Source organism: Citrus sinensis, chromosome 4 (assembly GCF_022201045.2).
Source record: "Citrus sinensis cultivar Valencia sweet orange chromosome 4, DVS_A1.0, whole genome shotgun sequence".
In the NCBI taxonomy this organism is placed as follows: Eukaryota; Viridiplantae; Streptophyta; class Magnoliopsida; order Sapindales; family Rutaceae; genus Citrus; species Citrus sinensis.
Window position 1 is genome coordinate 21,079,219 of NC_068559.1, and position 6,000 is coordinate 21,085,218.

Sequence of the window (6,000 nt, forward strand, 5' to 3'; positions counted from 1 at the left end):
TCCTTGGAGTGCAACCTCACAACAGTATCAGCATTGAATCCTAGAGATGAATCCATTTATTCTTGTCCTTTATGCATCGAAAAATCTTCCTATGTAAACCGTATCAACAATTACCATTTATATTTTGAACTTTCAAAGAGGGAATATTGACTTATTTTTTTCAACATGAAACACATGTCTTAACGCTGCGTCAGACTCGTTAATTCAATAGTCAGGGCGGCCCTCCAATTAGGCCAATGTAATCAGAGCCACAAGTATAGTTATCTAATTAGGTCACTAAGCGATAGATAAAATAATGTATGGGAAAGTAGAGGGCAAATTGATGAATGATTCTTACTTTTCTCCGCGCGCAGTGCACTACATAAAGTTAGTAGGTGATGACTTATTAGTTCTCTTCATTTTTACACAATTTCAAATTATTAAATAGAGGCAAATGGATAGAAATTTTAAATTTATGAACAATTTCTTGGCAACGGAGGGAAAAATGTGCTGACTTATGGGTACTCTTGATTTTTATACAATTATTAACATGGCATGTTAATTAGAATATAAATTTTTGGTCCTATGTTACAACTGTGGCAAGGTACCACACTCCTATGCTCAACAGATGACCACATTTCTCTTAAAGCATGCCGGTCGAGTTGGTTAATGAAAGGTAAATTTACTTGTAACAAAACTGTGGTAATAGGCAACAATATTTTGGTCGGTTGTGGGTAACAAGATTAAGGTCAGATAAAATTATATAGTGGTTAGAAACAATTTAAAGGTTTAAAACAGATTTGTGTAAGATAATAGCAATCTCAAAGGTAATGGAACAAAAAATTGGTCATCAGCATCAATTTATAATTATGGAAGAATAAATCCTAAAGACTTCTACAAGCGAAGTAACATTGTGGATGAATAATGTAGTTAAAGTATATGTGTGCTTGCTACAAGAAAGCATATACAAGTTTACCAATAATGTAATTATCCACAACAGAACAATTACGATAAGATATATTTAATGATGTATTATGGACTACAGTGTATCCAAGTAAAGGAAATTCAAAGAAAATGCTCAACTACAAGGAAAGACTAGTTCCCCTAAATAATTGTTTCCAATAGCCAGTAATGGAACTTGCCCATTCCCACTCTGTTTCAGTTTAAGCTGATGAGTACCCAGAGTCAGAACATGTGCTGCAGAGCGGACATCAAACAGTTGGCCTATCCGACATCTTCGAACCCTAATGCATGTGGGTACATCTAACCAAATAACCCACTCTGCTTTCGATTTCAGAAACTCGAATAGATTACATCTAACGATTGCCTACAAGTGAGAGGCTGTTTTCATGTACTATTTGATCGGAAAATTTTAGTTCCCCAAATTCGATCCTGTACAACCAATTTCAGTCTTAAGTGCTGCCAAAAGATCAATGTCGAGATTTTTCCGTGAAATTCCTAATCACTGGTTGGAAAATTCTGAAACTCACGCTCTGTTAACAGCTCCTAGATGAATACACAACCGGTTGTAAAGGTTGCCAGTGGCTGATTAAATCATCCAAAAAAAAAAAAACTCACTAAGAAAGGATTTGGTGACACTCTCAAAGCTATAATTCTAGTAGCTGACTCATTAAAATTATGCTCTGAACCTATGAAAAGGTGTAAAGATGAGATGCCAATTGCATTCTGTAGTGTTTGGTCCTATGTATTTGATTCTTATATAGAGCCGGAACTTTCGCAAGGTACAATGCAATCAAGGGTTCCGTGGATCCATCGAAACAAGATAATTAACATAATTGTTGCTTGAAGAATTATAAACTATTAAAGATCATTCAATAACTCTCTCTCTGTTTTTTTTTTTTTTGGAAAAAGATTGATAGAGAAACATAAACAATTTGTTAATATATGCATATGTGTCGGCAAGAATTGCCACAAATTATAAAAATTGCTATTCTATTTATTCTACGAATTTAACATCACAATTATCAAAGCTTTCATATGGGTAGGGACTAGGAAGAAAGTAGCAGAAAGACAATCACAAGAAAACACTGGATATGTCGGCAACTCCTGGACAGGCGGCCAAGATATCAAATTGTAGCATGATAAATAATGCTTTTTTGGGAAGATAAATTAAGTTGGATGATCCTGATAGATCAAGAGATAAGAGTCTAATGTACCCCTTCAGGCACTTCCGAATTTTTTTTAATTAAACCTATTCCACGTTAAACTCAATTACAATTTCTTTTAATGTTTCATCTTTCTCAACATTACAAATTTACAATTGAACATAACCAAAAAACTTTGTTTACAAATAATAATGAAAAATTTTAAAGACAGAAAGATAAAAAGAAAGAGGGGGTGTCTATAATATGTGGGTGTACATAAAAACATTTGAATATATACATATATAACACTGAATGTGGGTTTCTGCTTAAAAAAGGATATGGATTTTATTTAAACTTAATTTTGTGTCATTTCATGTAATTTTAATGAAGACTAAAGTTGTAAAATACCTAAAGGAGCTTTCAAATGTTTTTGGAGGGTTGTCAACAGTTCAACTTGGCGGCAAAACCTGATTGATACCTCAACATTCTACTCTTTTTCTTCACGAGCCAGAAACGTAAGAGCATTGTAATAAAGATGATTTACCTTAGAAAGCAAGCAATCTAAAAGCTTTGTGCCAAGTCTCACTTGCTACAGAGCTATAAAACCCCAAAAGCTTATAGAGCTACGTAGCCCCAAATCTACTTGGGTGTCGGAGGATTTCGCCATTGACACTGCTGGCGCCCATAACCATCGATTTTATTCCAAGGACAACGCGTAGGAGCTAACCCCCTTGTCATCATAAGGAAATTGGTACTTGCATCCCAATTTTTAGGGCTGCCAACTCAGTTTAAAACACGGGCGCAAGCAGCATAAAAATTCGTGTGTGTGTTGCAGAGAAGACAAAACTGTGAAATACTGTAAATTTTTATTCAATCCTATGGCACGTGAGAAACAGAACATCGATGACAACACAAGTATAAAACAGAATCATCAATCATTTGCAGAAACCTGACAATTATTAATCTGCTAACTCGATTCATTTAGGCAGTGCAGCAACAAGAGAGGCCTGCCGCACGGCATGAAATTTGGCCAATAGTTTCTCATAAGGTGGCCGGTTTTTAATAATCAGAGGAACTTCAGCAAACTCTCGCATCCAAGCTGACAGCAATGGGGACCTCTCCCTTTCTATAATTTTAAAACCATCTACCACTTCCAATACACAGACAGTATTAGCAAGCCAACCCAATACAAGCTCTATCAATCCAATCTTCTCACCGCCAAAAATTTCTTTCCCTTCAGCTCTTCATCTAATGATTTCAAGTTCTCAAAAACTTTACCAATAGCTTCCTGCTATTCTTCCCCTTGTTTAAGAAAAAAAATCCCATATTGACGGCATAACCTTCAATATTTTATCATCCGAATTATATAAATTATGCTATGTGTGTTAAAATTAATTATTTAGCTAACCTTATCGTCGCATAATTTAGCCCAAAACCAAGCCCTGGCTCTCTCATAAGGATCTTGAGGAAGCAATGAGTGTCAATGTATTCAACAATTACCAGAGATTTTATTGTAAACAGGATTACACCGAATAAGTAAAGGGCTTTTATTGGAGAGATCTTCATCTATGAAATCAAATTGAATACCGCTTAGCTTCAATGCCCAAACAATCCTCCAACCAAATAGCTTGACCATGACTTCAACGTCACTTCTTCTGCCATTGTGAGCGAGGTTACGTTGTTTGAAGCTCTCGCAGCTGAGCCTGTACATGCTATTTAGTCTAATTATGAGATGCTAATTGCATTTTGTAGGATTCCATCCGCGGATGCAAAAAAGATTGACTCCGTTACTGCTTAAAGATATATTAAAGATCAATTATTTGTTTTATCTATGGCAGCAACAGGCGCAACACATCATTAAAATTGCCATTCCATCTGTTGTATATTATATGTATTCATTCACTGATAAAATTATCATTTTTTTTAAGAATAAGATTATCAAAACTTATAACAAGATTTTAATATTTCTATTTATGAATAAAAATAGGCCAAGATGTGCATTAATCTCTCACTTAGTGATTTTTTTAATAATTAAAATGGTTAACTCAATGTTAAGTCAATAGGATCTGGTCTAGGGATTTTCAAGTAGTTTTTAATTAACTAGCCATTTAAGTTCGAATTGCTGTAATCCCTTACCATGTTACAAATTTGTTAGAATAAATCATATAACTTACAAGATGATCCTAACCCAGATTTTAATTAATCAAGTAATGGAAATCTTATAAAATGTAAGCAAAATAATTATCAAGAATATAGGACAAATTAAGGAATTGAACAAGGCATTTCAAATCCAAATTTTATTGCACCTTTAGAAACCCAAAAACACTTGCGCCTTGAGAATTAGCTTAATAGCTTATTTTGAACGCCCTTTTGTGAAGTAGATCTCCTAAAGGGCATGGCATTTGGTTGTCTCTATCTGGCTGGTTTTCTTTGATTAAAGGAGAACCCGAAAAGAGTGCCATCCATTCAAATAATAATGGAAACTTTTCTTCAGTGACTAATTTCAGGCCAGTTACCTACACAAGCATGTTGACATAGACAGCAGGCCAGCCCATAACAAGGTCTACTAATTCCGTAGTCTCTCCACCAAAGTACCTTCTTTCCTTTCAGCTCCTCTTCTAGATATTTCAAGCTCTCCAGGGCTAGGATTATAAGTTCCTGTTGCACTTTTCCTCGTCTAAAAGTAGCACCCCAAACTGCCGGGAAAATCTACATATATTAATTAATATTAACATGAAAGCACTTCACAAAATGCTTTATATATATAGATAGAACAACTTAATTTGATTACCTTATCGTCACCAAGTTTGGCCCAAAAGCCGGCTTTTTCCTAATAAGCAAGGGGCTAGGGTTCTAGTTAAGATTAAGCCAATTTTATACAATGGGTTTCAAGATGGTAGAATGAAAAATTAGTATCACTAAAAGCATCCTATTTACATCTCATTTATAAGAAGCTCGGTTGAGTGGGTTTTAACTAGTTTCTTTAACTGATTATATGAGTTTGAATTCTGAAAGAGGTAAGAGTTAAAAAAATCAATTTGCCCACTTCCTTGCCTTTAAAAAATGTATAATAAGAAAAATATTACATTAGATTATTAAATAATCTATTTCAGTTTAGATTTTCTGTTTAAGGTGATTAGGTGGCTGATCGAAAAAAGGGAAAGCAGGATTCTGGAACCATGATACAATTATGATACTTTCAAAATAAAAATAAAAAAATTGAAAGAGAGAAAGAAAGAAAAAAGTTGAACAGCACAAACTGTTTACAATCTTATTAGATTTGGGGTATAGTACTGTTAAAGTAGCTCATTATTTAAGCAGCTCTATAAAGCCACGTCAGCAAAAGGTTGTTAATGAAGAATAACAGCTCAGCATAGTTTGTTAAAGGTCACTGTCCAGCTCATAAAATTGTTATGTAATAAATTGTAGCTAGCTTGTTAGTTAGGGAAAGTTTATTAGTTACAAGCGGTAGTCGCGTGTAAGCATGAACATGTAAACGATTGCTATGGACTGAATCTTCTGGAAATTCATATCTTCATTTTCTCTGAAATTTTCCTTTAAGCCAAACAGCATATCTCTGTTTTTCTTCAAGTACAGTAGCTATGTTGTGATAAATTAAAGCTATAATAAATTTGATTTAAAGAAGTTGAATGTAGAACTTGAAGCTCGTATCTCATAATACCCAAAGTCGAGAAAGTTCGAACATTAATAATTGTATTGTAGTCAATCCTAGCTATCACTTTTTATTTTCTTTCGTTCTATCCTAAGAATCTTCAAGAAGATGAGTTCCAGCTTTCTAGCGGCCATATTTCTCCTAGAAATTGTCCCTTGCTCCCTTCATTCCGGATGCCAAAGCATACAAGCAGCACGTGTCATAGATTCCCAAAACAAGTATACAGGAGAGATCGAAAATATT